The sequence below is a fragment of the Lactuca saligna genome, chromosome 8 (assembly GCF_052625555.1).
Source record: "Lactuca saligna cultivar CGN05327 chromosome 8, ASM5262555v1, whole genome shotgun sequence".
NCBI lineage: Eukaryota > Viridiplantae > Streptophyta > Magnoliopsida > Asterales > Asteraceae > Lactuca > Lactuca saligna.
The window spans coordinates 117,352,929-117,371,623 of record NC_136424.1 but is presented as its reverse complement, the minus strand read 5'-3'; positions in this window follow the sequence as shown (position 1 = coordinate 117,371,623).

Sequence of the window (18,695 nt, the reverse complement as noted above, 5' to 3'; positions counted from 1 at the left end):
TAATCATGAGGCAAAGACGATGTGTAGAACTACTCAATGATTACGAATGATAGATTCTTTATCACCCCATCAAAGCTAATGTATTAGAATATTCCCTTAGTCGAAAAGAGGACTCGGGCCGCCGAGAAAATTCTTTAACTATGACCATCCATTCACCCCTGTCCACGCAGATCAAAGAGGCTCAGTTGGAAGATTTGAAATCCAAGAATTTGACAGGTGAAGCCTTAAGAGGAATGTATAAAAACCTAGAAGTTAAGGGTAACGGAGTTTGTTATCTCATGAATCGAATATGGACACTAAAGCTTGATGGGTACAGAGACTTTTTGATAAACGAAGCACCAAGGATTCGATAGTACGTTCATTTCGGTTCGGATAAGATATATCTGGATCTCAAGAAACTTTATTGGTGGACAAATATGAAAGTTGAAATTGCTATCTATGTGGGAAAGTACCTGACTAGCGCCAAAGTCAAGGTAAAATAGAAGAAGCCCTCGGGTTTATTACAACAACCAAAAATAGCCAAATGGAAGTGGGAATGGATAAACAATGGATTTCATCACCAAGTTATCCAAGACAATGGGGAGTCATGACACCATTTGGGTAATCGTCGACAGATTAAAAAAATCTGCTCACTTCCTGCCAGTAAAAGATACCGAAAAGATGGAACCAAGATGTACATTAAAGAGATAATATGATTGGATGGTGTGCCAATATCCGTTATCTCTGACAGAGATATTAGATTCACCTTGCTGTTTTGGCAATCACTGCAAAAGTCCTTGGGAACCAATGTCAACATGAGTACAACATACAATCCCCAGACTAATGGGTAAAGTGAGAGAACCATTCAGATGCTGGAAGACATGTTGACAGCTTGTATGATATATTTTGGTAAAGCTTGGGATATCCATTTACCACTCGTTGAATTCTCATACAATAACAACTATCACACTAGCATCAAATTTGCTAGAAGACATACAATCCCCAGACTAATGGGTAAAGTGAGAGAACCATTCAGACGCTGGAAGACATGTTGACAGCTTGTATGATATATTTTGGTAAAGCTTGGGATATCCATTTACCACTCGTTGAATTCTCATACAATAACAACTATCACACTAGCATCAAATTTGCTCCATTTGAAGCCCTCTATGGCCGTAAGTGCAGATCCCCTCTATGCTGGGCTGAAGTGGGTGATGCACAACTAGCCAAGAATCAAGTACCCAACAACACTCTCACCGATACCGTGATCATAAGAGAAACAACTGAAAAGATCATCCAAATCCAAAAATGACATAATGCTTCTAGAGACAGACAAAAGAGTTATGCGGACGAACGAAAAAATCCTTGGAGTTCCAGGGTTGTGATCACATCCTATTAAAGATCTTGATGGGTTTTGAGCATTCTAACACTTCCTAAGTGTACATCCAGCCCTAATAAACCTTGGATCTATGTTTATCTAAGATACATGCATATAATTATTTTTCCAAGGTTCATATCCTAACTAGCATGGCATGGGGAACATGAATCAAATAAAGCTAGTAGAAATACTTCCCTTGTAGTAGTAGTTGATTGCTTGGAGTTTTAGAACCTAACACCAATAGTGTGAATGCCTCAAATGGAAATCACAAATCACCACAAACTTGGAACTTTGAGAGAATAGTCACTACTATCTTGAAATCGACCCTCACCTCAACAAGTGTCAACTAGTGTGATTTCAAGAACCAAAGCCTCCTTTATATAGTGTGGTGGATTAGAGTTACATCCAAGTAAACCCTAATACCCATGTCTCTTCATTTCCATGAGATCCATGGGTTAAATCTCCATGGAGTATCCATGGACTTTTCCATGCAAGCCTAGGCCATTCCAAATAAGCATTAGCCCACACTATATAAATATAGAAGCCCATATTTAATTAGTAATATCTTTGATCTCTAAATTAATCCTAGATTAATTATAGATCAATACTAGTTAAATAATATGATGTTATATTAATATATTAGAACTTCTAATATATTAATAAATCATAACTTGTACTATTCTCAAATATTATCCATAAATTGTTCCGGCGAAGTGCAACCCAAATGGACCATGCCAGGTCGGGTCAAGTACATACCAAATATAGTTATGGACTTAGACACTATATCCAACAGTCTCCCTCTTGGATAAGTCTAATAACTATAGTTGCAAGTATGACTTCAGAAACCGATCAACAATCGTAGCTCTTTAAACTCTGTTGAACTAGAACGCTCCATTTTAGATAAGTGATCATATAATCCTTTGCTCAAGATATCAGCCGGAAAAATACATGGAACATGGTCTTACTTATTATCCAGCATTTGTTTCCCGATTTCTGATTTGTTTGACATAGAACTTAACTGAACACATCAATTTAGTTCTGATCGAGCCTGGTACATAGGTCAAAACACAATCATCGAGGGGCCCAGATATCAGCTTCTAATCCAAGAAGGAATAGATAAACTTCGACTCATATGCTTGTTCTACCACTCATTGAATTATACACAAAGGCACATTTTATAACATCGAGTTACCAATGTGTTTTCGTACAATCAATGTATAATCAACTCGTAAGTAACAAATCATATCTCTAGGTTTGAAGACTTATATGATATTACTGTCTCACGATCACTCGAGATAAAATTCCATGAAGTGATTCCAGTAAGCGTGGGTTGAGTCTAATGCTCAGAACTTATGAGCACTCATGATTGTTGTAGCCGTGTCCAACACCTTAGACCTCTGCAACCAATCATGACAGTCTTGATTCATACCTACTTCTGACATATGACCGACTGTGGAGGTTTGAACAATATGATATACCAAACATAATTATTCTGGAAGTCAAAACATGCAAAAGAAATATAGTAAACGATTGACAAGAGATAGCAACACTTTACTCATAAATAAAACACCTTTTATTCATCATCTAATGTCAATTACACTTTACAAATTTCATAATTTATCTAACTGCTAAAACTTATATCATCCTTCAGCCCTATGCTCCGAGCATGATGCAGATGCTTAACCCTACTCAGTCCCTTCGTTATAGGATCTGCTGGGTTCTCATCCGATGATACCCTCTTTGACACGAGGATTCCTTCTTCTATGTGATGTCTGATGAAGTGATATTTTCTGTCAATGTGTCTAGATCACCCATGATCTCTTGGTTCCTTGGCTAAGGCAACCGCACTATTGCTGTCACGGAAAATCTCCATTGGCTCCTTTACAGCTAGTACAACTCCAAGATCTCAGATGAAGTTCTTTAGCTATATAGCCTCCTTTGCTGCCTTGCTTGCTGCTATATACTCTTATTCACAAGTGGAATCAGCCACTGTATCCTGCTTGGAACTCTTCCAAGTGATTGCTCCTCCGTCTAAGGTAAAGACCCAGCCCGACTGAGAGCGGAAATTATCCCGATCAGTCTGGAAGCTAGCATCACTATACCCTACAACTCTCAAGTCATCACTCCCACTGAAGGTAAGGACCCAGTCCTTAGTCCTTCGCAGGTACTTGAGGATATTATATACCGAAGTCCAGTGTTCCTTGTCAGGGTTCCCCTGATACCTGCTAACCATGCTTAAAGCAAAGGCTACATCAGGTCTAGTACACGTCATAGCATACATGATCAATCCTACAGCTAAAGCATAAGGTAGTCAACTCATTTCAGCTATCTCAGCCTCAGTACTAGGGCTTTGTGTCTTACTCAATCTAGCATTACTCTGAATGGGTAACTTACCTTTATTGGAGTTATGCATGTTGAATCTTTTCAACACCTTCTCCACATAGGTGCTTTGACTAAGTCCAATTAGTCTTTTACTCCTGTTTCTCAAAATCCTTATCCCTAGGATATAGGCAGCTTTACCAAGGTCCTTCATCGAAAAACACTTCCCAAGCTAGGACTTTACTTCCTATAGGGTTGGGATGTCATTTCCTATGAGTAGTATGTCATCCACATACAGTACCAAAAAGCTGATTATGCACCCACTAGCCTTGACATAAACACAAGATTCATCTTCACTCCTAGAAAAGCCAAATTCCTTGACCTTTTCATCAGAGCAAAGATTCCATCTGCAAGGTGCTTGCTTTAATCCATCAATGGATTTCTCAAGCTTACACACTCTATTAGGGTATTCGTTGCTGACAAAACCTTCTGGCTTACTCATGTAAACATCTTCAGTAAACTTCCCATTAAGGAAAGCGGTTTTGACATCCATTTTCCAAATTTCATAGTCATGAAATGTAGCTATGGCTAACATAACCCTAATTACTTAATCTTGGCTACTGGAGAAAAGGTCTCATCATAATCCACTCCAGGAATATGAGAGAAGCCCTTTGCAACCAGTCGAGCCTTATAAGTGTGTACATTACCATCCATGTCGGTCTTCTTCTTGAAGATCCATTTACACCCTACAGTCTAACGGCCTGGTACATTCTCAACCAAGTTCTAAACTTGATTGTCATATATGGATTGTATCTCACTATCCATAGCCTCTTTCCATTTAGCAGACTCAGGCCCTGCCATGGCTTCCTCATAGCTGTTAGGGCCATCCAGACCTACTAGTGTCCCATCACTAATAAGTGTCTCACCTTCTGTAGTAATATGGAAACCATAGTAATGCTCATGTGCATTCCTAACTCTCGTGGAACCCCTCATAGGTACAAATTCGTCAATTGGCTCAACAGGAGTTTCCTCCTCAAGTTGAGGGTTAGAGTTTGAAGTTCCTTCACCACTTGACTCTTGAATTTCTTCAAGATCAATTTGCCTCCCACTGTCTCCTTCGCTTATAAACTCTATCTCTCGAAAGACTCCTCTTCTTGCTACAAAGACCATATTATCACTAGGTCTGTAGAAGAGGTAACCAAAGGATCTTTGTGGGTAGCCGATGAAAATACACCTCTCGCTTCGGGGTTCTAGTTTATCATGAGACTCGCACCTCAAAAAAGCCTCGCAACCCCAAATCTTGATGTGGTCTTGTTTAGGTACTTTACCAGTCCACATCTCGTGAGGAGTTTTGGCAACTTTCTTTGTAGGGACTAGATTAAGAATATGGGCGGCAGTCTCTAAGGCATATGACCAAAATGATATTGGTAGCGAAGCTCGACTCATCATCGAACGAACCATGTCCAACAAGGTTCGATTACGCCTCTCAGCTACACCATTCAACTGTGGTGTCCTGGGAGGTGTCAATTGTGAGACAATCCCACATTCCCTAAGATAGTCGAGGAACTCTGAATTAAGATACTCACCACCTCGATCGGATCGAAGCATCTTCATGTTCCTACCCAATTGATTCTCGACTTCCTGTGTAAATTCCTTAAACCTTTCGAAAGCCTCTGACTTATGCTTGATTATGTAGACATATCCATATATACTGTAATCATCAGTAAAAGTCAAATAATAACGATTAGCATCCCTTGTGGCATGTTTGAATGGTCCACACACATCCGTGTGTATAAGGTCCAACAAACCTTCACCCCTCTCACAAGAACCTGTGAAGGGTGACTTTGTTATTTTTCCAAGTAAGCATGATTCGCAACTATCATCTGACTTTAGGTCAAAGGACTCCAAGGCTCCATCCTTTTGGAGTTGGCCTATGCGTTTCTTACTTATATGTCCAAGATGACAATGCCATAGTGATGCTTTATCCAACTTATTATTATTAATAGAATCAATACATAATACATTATTTCCTAAGTAATCAACCACAGATACTGTTTCATACACGCAATCACAAGGTAATGCTTTAAAATAAAGAACATTATTAAAGAAAGCATCAATGGAACCAACTTCATTATTAAATGAAAACGTAAACCCTTGTTTATACAATGCATGAAAGGAAATAAAATTTCTTGCCATTTCTGGCGAATAACAACATTTATTCAAATCTGCATTTAACCCACTACTTAGCGACAAAGTATAAACTCCAATCTTGGTGACAGGTGTAACTTTCCTATTCCCTATGATTAAGTTTATCCTTCCTTGCTCCACATTCTCACTTCTTCTTAGTCCCTGTAAATCAGAACAGATATGAATACCACAACCGGTATCAAGGACCCAAGATTTAGAATGGGGTTAGTTATTAGAAATGATAGTGTAAATACCTACATGGTTGGGTTTAACTTTTCCATCCTTCACATGTTGCTGGTACTTTGGTCAGTTCCGCTTCCAATGTGCCTTTTCATGGCAATAGAAGTATTCAGCCTCTTTTGGGTCAGAAGAAGGAGTGATGAAACCTTTCTTGGTTCCACTTGAAGAAGAGCCATCAAGGGTCCTAACCTTGGTACCCTTCGAAGAACTCTTTCTCTTCTTCCCTCATCCTTTCCCGATTGCCAAGACAGGGGCGGAGTTGGTAGGAGTAGGAGTAACAATCAGATTACCCTTAAGACCACTTTCCACGGTCTTTAAGAGTCCTTGAAGTTTGCTGAGTGTGACCTCTTCCTTGTTCATGTGGTATGTCATGCGGAATTGATCATAACATGAAGGTAAGGAGTGCAAAATTATATCTATTGCTTGCTCCTCAGGGAAGTTCACACTTAGCTTCAGCAAACGGTCCACAAATCTTTGCATTTTCTGCATGTGGCCCATGACGGGTTCACCATCCTTCATGTGAGTTGTTATCATGAAGGAGATGATTTCATACCTCTCTTGATGAGCACTTTGATGGTATCTTTCCATCAAGTCTTGGTGCATCTCATAGGGGTAGAAATCTTCATAGGATTTTTGGAGATCAGCGGTCATAGTGGCCATCATGATGCATGCCACTTTTGTGGCATCCCTTTCATGTGCCCTAAACTCAATGATCTCTTGAGGAGTTGCAACTGTCTCATCAATCTCCTTAAAGCTCCTTATCGAGGACATATTCTTTGTCCTAGTAGCGGCTAATCATTCGGATGTTTCTGATTTCATTAAAGTTGGATCCATCAAATGTGACTTTCCCACACAAGTTCATAAGGGAAAATGAGCCATTAGGATTAGAGCCAGAAGCAGCAGTATTTGCAGACATCTGAGAAGAGGAAACGTTTAGTTTAGAAATAGGAATAGTACTTAATAAAACACCCAAATGTAGTATTAAGGCTAGGAACCAATCACAATATATTATACTTAGAAGAGGTATGTCGTAATCTAAGTAATACCATATTTGAAAGGTAGGTGAATGACGATTCACCAATTTTCACCAAAGTCGAAATATTAAAATATTGAACTTGGTTCTTAGAAACTCCTAGATTCTTTTGAGATTCAATGAAATTTTCAAAGGCATGTTTCAATCTCGAGTGTGCCCTCCAATTTTTGTGACTAGGATGTCGAGGATCACAAAACGAGGTGTGAAGTAACCATGCAAATTACTGGGTACCCTTAATAAATTACCCCTCAATCGATGTGCCGATTAACCACACACGCTCCATTGATACTATGATAAATATTAAGTCACCCTTTACCTACCTTGTTAAGTCCAAGTTAGTGTGCCGGTTAACCACACACGCTCCACTAACGACTTAGACAAAGTGTAAAGTGTAATTTCATGGATTAACACCTTATTCACATTTTTCCTAAAGTAACTAAGATTGGGAATTTAATAAAACATTTAGTTACTTTATAATATTTATCATACATTTAATGAGAATTTATAAGTCCTTGTCTTACCCGTTCGGCTAATGACCCTCCACTAGTCAAGCAAACGGTGGGTGAGAGTGGACACCCATTAAGTTGCCATTTTATAGGCAACAACCTTATACCCACCTTATAGACTAGCTTCGTGAATGAGGCGTACTAGCGGTAAGAAGACTTTGATCTGATACATCTATATATTATTATTAATATTATAAGTATAAGAGTTGAATTTTAACTTCTAAAATCCTAAGGGTTGGAACTAAAGTTTTAATATGACTTTACTTGTTCCAAAACTTGAGGGCAACTTTTGTAAACTTTCAAAACTTTTCATTTCTTGTAACTTATGAGTTAAATAGAGTAATAAAATGAAGAATCTTCATTTTTCTAACTCTTGTGTTCTTTTAATGGTTTTTAATTTAAGTGTGACTCTTGGTTTTCCATAACTTGAGGACAAGTTATGGAATCCATTAAAACACATTATGATCAAGAATCAAACTACCACATAGGTTACAAATAATTCCTATGATCATCTAAACATCATAAGATCAAGAACATGAATATGAACACTTTCATGAATCAAAAATTACACATAAAACTTTGTAATTTTGATAACAAGTTGTTGTAAATGGATTAGCAAAGACATTACACCTTCTAAACAGGTTTTCAAGTACCAAAATAGTTTACGGTAATGTTTCTAGTCCATTTCCAGCAACTAAAGTCGAAAATCTGCACTCTGTCGCTCCTACTTGTCGAGTGCATAAACCTACTCGCCGAGTAGGTTGAAGATACACATGAACTCAGCAAGTCCCCCCCCCCCCATGGACTTGGCGAGTTCAATTAGCAGACATCAGGTTTTTCGACTTTTTCAACTATATTGCATCAAGTATCAAACAAACAAGGCTAGGCTCTGATACCACTAATGGGTTTTGAGCATTCTAACACTTCCTAAGTGCACATGCAACCCTAATAAACCTTGGAGCTATGTTTGTCTAAGATACATGCAAATAATTATTTTTCTAAGGTTCATATCCTAACTAGCATGGCATGGGGAACATGAATCAAATAAAGCTAGTAGAAATACTTACCTTGTAGTAGTAGTTGATTGCTTGGAGTTTGAGAGTCTAGCACCAATAGTATGAATACCTCAAATGGAATTCACAAATCACCACAAACTTGGAACTTTGAGAGAATAGTCACTACTATCTTGAAATCGACCCTCACCTCAACAAGTGTCAACTAGTGGGATTTCAAGAACCAAAGCCTCCTTTATATAGTGTGGTGGAATAGGGTTACATCCATGTAAACCCTAATACCCATGTCTCTTCATTTCCATGAGATCCATGGGTTAAAGCTCCATGGAGTATCCATGGACTTTTCCATGCAAGCCTAGGCCATTCCAAATAAGCATTAGCCCACACTATATAAATATAGAAGCCCATATTTAATTAGTAATATCTTTGATCTCTAAATTAATCCTAGATTAATTATAGATCAATACTAGTTAAATAATATGATATTATATTAATATATTAGAACATATAATATATTAATAAATCATAACTTGTACTATTCTCAAATAATCCATAAATTGTTCGGGTGAAGTACAACCCAAATGGACCATGCCGAGTCGGGTCAAGTACATACCAAATATAGTTATGGACTTAGACACTATATCCAACAAATCTCACCCTGGAAAGGAATGATACATTTCGAAAAACTTGGTAAACTACATGCAAGGTATATCGGCCCATTTGAGATTTTTATTAGAATTGTTTGGTAGCTTATAAACGAGTGTCTACACTTCGTATAAGAACCGGTGGAAATCATACACAAGGAAATAATGAGAAGAAAACAAAGTCGTATATCAATAGTGAAGGTTCGATGGAATGCCAAGCGAGGACCCGAATTCACTTGGGAACAAGAATATCAAATGAAACAAAAGTATCCACATCTTTTACATAGCTCATGAATGCCACTTTAGAAATAATTGCGGGTGAAATTCCCTCTAACAGGGTGATAATGTAACAACCCGTTATTTCAAGTCAATAAAAGTCAATGTAAGTCAATAAAAGTCTATCTAAATCAAACTTGTTAAATAAAAGTCAAATATTCAAAACAAAAGACAAATAATTAAATAGTTAAGGATATAATTTATTTAATAAGTGATTTACTATGACAACCCGAAATTTATCCCTCATTTTAACCTCTTCTTCCCTTAATAAAATTCGCTTTAGTAAATTGTCCGTTAACCTTTTGGATTAGGTTAATTAAACTGGGACTTTTATTATGACTTCATAAGAGTCGAAACAAATTAGAAACACGAGAAACACCCTCAATATTCCCTTGAAAATTTTTAGTTTCAACCAAGTCAAATTACGATCATTTAATCGGGTACGACCAAAAGCCCCGTTTAACATCAGTATCGGGTAGATTTCCACCGAGCTACAAACTCAACCCCTATATAAGCGATTGAGTAGTCACATTGAAGCCTTTCCCACTCTTAACACCCTCTCTCTACAAAGCCGATTTTGATCCAAAAACGCCTCTTTCAAGCTCCAAACTAGTAAGTGATCTACCCTAACTTGTTGTTTAGCTCATTTAACATGCAAATTCGTGTTTAAGACATCCAAAAGTGACAAAATCTTGTGTTTACAGCCCAAGAACACTCTTGGACTGCAAACACCCAAAGTGGGGTTTTGAAGCCCGAAAACCCTTCTAAATCACTCCAAGGGCTTAGATATGACTTGTGGACTTGCACATATGAGCTTAGAACACTAAAAACTTATCATATGGAGAGTAAACATGAGTTTATGGCCCAAGAACCCTCTTGGACCATAAAACCCTCTTCTTGGGCCGTTATCACTAATTAGGGTGTTAAATTTGCCCTTAAACACCTCCTAAGGCTTGGGTAAATGTCTAGAATCAACCACAAATGAAGTAGGGGCTTTAAAAATCAACGAAACTAAGGACCTAGGAGTTTATGGCCGTAATCCCCCCAAGGATTGGTCCATGGGCCGTAAACTCCCCTAATGAAGCCAAATGACGCCGTAACTTCCCCATTTGACTTGGAAAAATGCATAGAACCTTATACCCTTTCATTTAAGACCTTAAATCATGAAGTGAAATACCAAGTGAGAGTTTATGGCTGTAAAATCTATGTTTACAGCTGTAAACTCCCTTAAATAGTCCATTTGGAGCCTTAACCCTTTCCTATGCCCTAGATTTGAACCTAGCCTAATTCTACAAGTGATATAAGACCTTTTAGCATCCAATAACACACCACCCATGAGTTTACGGCTGTAAACTCATGGGGATATGGTCTTAGGGCCGAAATCTCCACAAAAGAGCTTACTCTTGAAGAGTAAACTCCCTAACTAGGCCATACACCCCCTTATTTCAACCCAATAGCCTCCTAGCACTTGTCCAAAGTGTTTTCCGCACATTAGGATGCCAATACATGTTTAATTAGTATAATAATCACTAATTGTATGTAAACATATATCTTCATATGTTACTAGGTCATTCAGTGTGTTTAAGTCTTCACTTGACACTGAGCACCCAACCGACACCTCCATCCGATCCACTTACAACAAGTGAGTTCATACCCCTGAATTAACCTTTTAAATGATTTTAACTACTTTTATAGGGGGAATACAAGTTGATCTACATAGTTATTAGATAAATCACATGTGTTTAAAACCTATATAGCGAAATAGATTTTGCATGATAACTGTTTTATCCATCTTAAGATGTTCTAATCTAGCTTTCAACTCTTCTTAAACTATAAATTTCTCTTTTAGATTATCATAAGTATTCGAAAAGTTTTCCAAAGGTTTCCTTCATTTAATATGTTTTATAAAAATCATTTTCACAGCTGTTTATGAAAAGATTTTCAAAGGATTCCAAAGATTTTCAAAACTTGTTTTACAAACTGACATCAAGTCGTAAATTTCTTATGTGTAAAGGTTTTCCAAAGTTTTCATTAGAGTTTCCTTCTATGCTTTTATGTCGTTAAATGCATGCTTGTATTTGTATAGTTATATAAATAATGTTTAAAATACTTAGGAAGGCTAGTTCTCCCTATTTCCTTTTCCTCATTGGGATGTGGTTTGGTGGGTATCGGTTATCCGTCCGAAGTTCGTTTATACATTAGTTATATATCATGTATACACGTACATACATAAAGGTTTCCATAGACCAGTTCATTTCCCTTGGGTAGCAAGGGCATCCTTCCAGTCATCATTCATAGACCAAAACCACTAGTAACTATTATAGGAATAGTTAGGAGATTCTATTTACTCTTTCTAGTACGAGAAATCCAAAGGATTCAGTTCATTCGCGAGTCTGTATCATTATTCCAATACTTATAATAGAATTCAAAATTACGAGATGCATCCTCTAGACACGGATTTCCCCATTGTCAAGTTGGTAACCAGAGTCTTTTGGAGGGAGAGCGGGCATTGTGTGTATAAATCTATACGGGACTGACACTCCCACACCCTGACTGCTAGCTATAGTCCCCGGTCGACCATGCCAAGGGGTGACAAATGTCACATTCATTCTGACGCTTGCAGGGCGTCAAGTACTCTATTGTCCATCAGAATGGTTACGAGTATCGCCATGTTTACCTTATAATTCATGGCCTTAAGGTAACAAGAATTATCACAGTATTTCCTTGTTTTAGACTTTGCTAGCTGTATTGTTTATTCGATACTGTCTGGAGTCTGTGTTTCCTTTTGTTAGACTGAGCCAGGCGTATCATTCATTCGATACCCTCCTGGAGTCTATGATTTCTTTTGCCTTAATCAGCAGTATTACTGCTGAGGCATATGTTATTTTTCCCCTAGTATTTTTACTAGTGATATTCTTATATTTTCTTTAAAGTCAATACTTCATTTTTGGTAATGACAGTATTTATGGGGAAAATTACTCCTTAAAACTTAAGTTTGTCGGGTCTTGGTAGAAGATTGCTTTTATTTAGAAAATATAGGATTTTCTGGAAAGGACGATAATACGCCGTAGATTCTAAACTACTATCTTACATAAAGTTATTTTGAATAAAATTGTGTATTTATACAAATGACACTAAATACTTATGAACTCACTAGCATTGTAAAAATGTTGATACTCGCTTTCAAAATAACTTGTATTCTGTGGTCAGTGATAGACAGGTACACCCCGGGAGCTTTTGCGAAGTCAACCTAGAACCAAGCTGCATCTATATTATTCCTTGTATTACTTTGATGTTGCCATGAAATGTAACCTATGTAAAGCAATTACTATTAATGCAATGGTTGTACTTTTAATAATATACTGCATATGTTGTGATACTTGACATGATGTCATCCACCCCATAACATTTCCGCCATTCCGGTTTTGGGGTGTGACATTTATACCCCACTAAAGTGGTTTCGGTATTTAGAATGAAATTCCAGATAAATACCAAAAACACCCTTCCAACCGATAACCCTATGTGATAACCCTACTTCGAATCGCAAACCTTTTTTAACCAAGAACCGTGACTGAAAACTCCCTTTTTGGTTAGACTAGTTGACCGAATTCCATGATTTTGGTTAAGAAGATAGGCCGAAAACTCTATTTTTCAAGAGGTAGGACACATTCCAATTAGATAATTACACTTCCCAATGCACCCATCAAATCATATTTTATCCCTATATATATATATATATATATATATATATATATATATATATATATATATATATATATAAACCAAAATCACCTTCTCATAATCCCATTTTCACTTCACAGATTCATTGTTTTTCTCTCAAAACTCATAAGCAAATCATCATATCTTCAAGCAGTTTCCCGGATTATCTTTAAACCTTATATTTTGTTCAAGAACACTTCATATATTCATCCAAAGTTCCCTAGTAAAAATAAACATTTTAAGTAATTTTAGGAGTTAATTTGGTAAGATTTCATACATAAACTAGTGATATTTAACACATTAAATTAATTATTTCACAAAATTAAATACAATATCGAGTATAAATACTATTAGGATTTCGTGTAATCCGCATGTTTTAACACGAAGAATGCCACTACCACATCGTACCCAACCAAGAACATAAACTCGAGGTAAGTGTATACCCCTACGTTTTCACGACTTTTCATTATTTTAGGGGAGGGAGAATACAAGTAAAACACAAGAAATCTTATGTTAATATCTAAACTATTTTAAATTTATTTCAATTGTTGTTTGTACCAATACACACACACACACACACACACACACATATATATATATATATAATTAAGATTCTGCAGGCTTAGAATTTGTGATTCCGCCTTATTTCATGTTCCTTATTTGGTTGTGGGCTTATGGTAGAATCATTTATTTGACTATCTTTTCAATCTTATTTATATATGTCTTATATATTAAGTATAAATTTTTTTTCAAAACTTTGAACAAAAAAAAAATTTAGAAACTTATTTTTTTTACCATTTGTACAAAAACGTCTAAGTTTCATGGAATACCTTTATCACGGATTTATGATTATAAAAATTCAAAATGGTTAAAAATAGAAAGGTTTTCATTTCAACAAAACATACAAGTTAAACTATAATAGGTATAGGTTATGAAACATACATACAATTTTACTAATTTCGGGATACAAAACGTAAACAAACATATAAACTATAATAAATATAGTTTATGAAACATACGTACAATTTCAATAAGTTTGGGATACAATACGAAAATAAACATATAAAGTATAATAGGTATAGTTTATGAGACATACATACAGTTATTCATTACAAAAGGGCTTTTCATTATTCTACATGGAACCGTTAATATAGCTTTGTGAGAAACACTTCAAGTACTTATCTAAGTACACACAAAAGGCATGAGTTAAACCAGAGTCTCTTGGAAGGAGAGCATGATACGTGTGTATAGATCTATATGGGAATGACAATACCACACCTAAACTGTTAGCTACAGTTTGGTCGGCTGGCCTGGGGTGACAAATGTCGTACCAATTCCGACGACTAAAGAACATCGTATTCAGGCCATCTTAGGTCATCAAGCATGGTTATGATAACTCACAGTTCGGTATTAACAATACGATTAGTGTATGAATACATGACTCATAAATTGGTCCTTGGGAATCAAGGAGTTGTCTTGTGTTATTAAGGGTATAAATTTATTAGGGTTGCTCCTCCTTAGCCTCTTTCACTCCCAAGACTCTGGAAACCCTAATATCAGCCCTCATTGAAGTTCTTGGTCATTTTGGTGTTATTCAAGTGATTTAGGAGGCTTTGAAGCTCATTAAGGAGAAGACAGTCATTTGTAGTGCATTGGTTAGCTTCTTGGTTTCATCATCAACTACCTGTTGAGCTTTTGGGCCTTTGTAAATCTTCAAGTCCATGCCTTACCTTTCTTTTCCGTTCTTAGTAGATCTAAGTTTCCATGCATTTTATGGCTTGTGATGTTGGTTAGAATGCATTGATTCCATAAAGTTGGCAACTTTGTGGATCATGGTGGTATCATAAGCCTTATAAGTCTCAAATTTGGATTTTTGTCATGATTTTGGACTCGAAGTTTGAGTCTTGGACCTTTTTACTCCATTTTGACCTAATTTGGTGTTTAAGTCATGTATTGGACATATTAGACTAAAAAGATTTGATTTTTATGGTCCTTGGGGTCAAGGAAGACCCTATAAACTGTCCCATGTTAAGGCTTAATAGATTAAAAGATAAATGCTCATTTTTGGTCAGATCTGGACTCGCGGTGTGAGAAATGAAGCCTCAAGACGTGAGCACGTATTCGAGGAAGTTCATGGATTGAAACCCCAACCTCACGACATAATCATGAAGGGCTCACAACGTGAGAAGACCCTGTGCAAGTTTTGGACTCTTTGATTGTACGGTAGCTTGGTCTTGGACTTTTCCTTTGCTTTAGGCTCATAATGGATGAAGGAATTTAGATTAATGGACTTATGGTTGGGCTTTCATTGCTGGGCTTTCCCTAATGGGCCTTGGATGATGAATTGAGCCTTAGTGGGCCGAATGTAGTTAGGCCTAGATTAGGTCCAACGGGCTTGGACTTTGGGCCATCAAAAAATCAGTGGTTCAAAAAAATTTATTGGCCTTTGGGGAAATGCTCATGTAAGTCTTTGGACCCAGTTTGGAAAATTAGGACATTGATGGATATTTATGGATTTAATAGTTTTGTGCCTTGGTTGTGAATCTTGTTGGGTCAGGGGTGTAACGGTCATTTGACACCAAGTAAGGACTATTGTGTTTTCACTAAGTGTTATTTCAGTACTGATAGCTCGGGAAGTCGAGAGAACATCAGTTTAGGGATCTACCAGCTAGCAGTGAGAGGTTATTTGCAGGATTCTATAGTTAACTTGTGAGGTGAGTTTTATCCAATAGGAACGGGTCGAATGCACCAATGTCGGTCCGTTTATATATGTTAGTATATACTGGATTTCGATCTAATGCAGGGATTAGCCCGATGTAGTTTATACGTTCCGGATTTTGGTCTGATGCCGAGTGAGGCCCGAGGAAGGTTCATAAGTATGTTTCCGAACTACAGTTCAATGTCGGGTGGTACCTAAAGAAGGACTACATGTATAGTTATACTTGTTGTCGTTGTGATACTTGTGTGTGTCTGGTAAGAAGATGAGTGTGGGCGGGGGCCTGTATCTCATGACTAGCCAAGTGTGGATGGGGTTCCATATCTCATTATTAACAGTGTTGGGGTGGGGCCCAACATAGGCGGAACCTTGAGACTAGCAATTATAGTGTAGCGATTGTATGTTATTTACTAGTATGATTATGATTATATGTTTTTATGTACAAAGTGGGCAGGGCCTAGAAACAAATCTATAGACCGAGCAGGGCCTGATGCCAAGCAGGGCCTGATGTCGGATTCATCTGATGCTGGGTGGGGCCCGGGGTAAAGGGTTAGGACCAATGTTTGTAGTATGTGTTTATATGTATGGTATGTTGTATTTTGGGGAGACTCCTTACGCTTCGTGCTTATATTTGTTAGTTTTGTTTTTAGGTATTTCCACTAGCAAGGGGAAGGACTCAGGATGATTGCATGGCACCCACCACAGTTTTTAGCCTATGATGTTTTAGAGTCTAATATTTGACACATATTTTGATACAATATTTTGATATGATGTTTGAGATAGACGACTTATGATTTTATTATGTTGTTTGATGAATTATGGATTTTTCGTAAACGAAATACTTGGACATAATTTGGGGATGTTACATTATCAATATCATGGTTGTTGTACTTTGATTCTTATTATTTAATTGTAGTGATACTATACATGACGTCATCCACCCCCTAATGTTTCCATCGTTCCGGTTTGGGGGTGTGACACATTCGGAGTTGGAAAATGTATTTTGATTATTTTTAGCACACAACATGCTTGTTGAAATGCTTCAAAGGATGTTTTCACCCTTTAACTTTGTTAATTGTGCTTCTGTATTGGTAATCATCACACTGACTATGGTTCTTGTGACCTGCCACCTGAGGATATTTGCAAACCAAATCATTGGAAAGATTTTGATGACCAGCTAATCACTAAAGATGATGCTACAACACCAAATTAGGGAAGTATTTGTTAACTATTATAAGTTAACTTGGAAATCCACATTTACTTTCTCTATTAAGTCATGCTTTGTGTCATATGTAAAGAACAAGTGGTTTGTAAGATAGTTTAGGAAGATTAAATATATAGCTTAATGTTTGATTTTGGAATCTAATTCTTTTGGCACATAAACTTAATTTAAAAAAACATTGATTGTTTTTGTATAACTTTAGCTCAATGTTTGATTTGTTCATTTGTTCTTAATAGGGACTAGTGAAAATACATGATGGACATAGCACACCGAAAAGAAAGAAGGGAAGACCATAAAACTTACAATTTCAAACGCTAAATGATTCATTAAAAGGTGTGATAAACTTGTTTTTCTCTTTTTAGAGCTTTAATCATCTAGCAAACAAAAATGTTTATGATGCTTTATTGGGCATAATGGGAATGCAACTTAATTTGGTAAACTTTATATGAGTGTTAGTTTTATAATTAACATAGAAAGAAGTTATAATAGAGAAAATTCGGGAAAGGAGGCTTTCCTCTTTAAGTCCCAAATATTTTATGAATTTGGCCTTATTACTGTTTCCTTTATTTCTGCATTTAATTTCCCAAATATAATCATCTTTTGGCACATAGACTTTTTCTCTAGGGTTCTGTGGTTATAAATGAGAGTATTTGGATGGATTATAAGGTGTGTATTCTGATATAACATGACATTTTGATTTTGCATTTGATTTTTGTTACCAGGTAGCTTTTGGGATTCATGTTTTAGAATTGTTATCTCATTAGCCAGGAACCATCAACGCTTGTAGCTTAATTTCCATGGCTATTTGTAAGTCTCACTTTTCTTTATGTTATTGCATTTGAAATTACCAAATTAAGTGAATTTATTTTTGTAGATATACAAAACTAAATGAGATATCAAATATTTTATAGAGATAAATTCATTTAAAATTCTAATTTTTATATATTAACATATCATATATTCACATGGGAATATAATGTGGTATACCCACATATTAACAATACATGATATATTCATATATCACCTAAAATTATTATTTTTACTACCAGAGCTATACATTTGATTGCTTTCTTGAAAAAATCATCTTGTTTCCCTATTTTATCACAGTAAGTTACTTATTTGATTATCTTTAAAAGCACTAAAGTTTAGTCTATATGAAAATCACACGTGAATCACATATGAATTACATGTGATTCACATGTAAACTACATGTAATTCACATATGAATCACATGTAAATCACGAGTGAACATATATGAATTATATGTGATTCACATTTAAATAACATGTAATTTACATATGAACTACATGTGATTCACATGTAAATCACATGTAATTCACATATGAATTACATATGATTCACATGTAATGCACATATGAATTACATATGATTCACATGTAAATCATTCGTCAACACATATGAACTACGTGTGATTCACATGTAAATCACAAGCGAATCACAT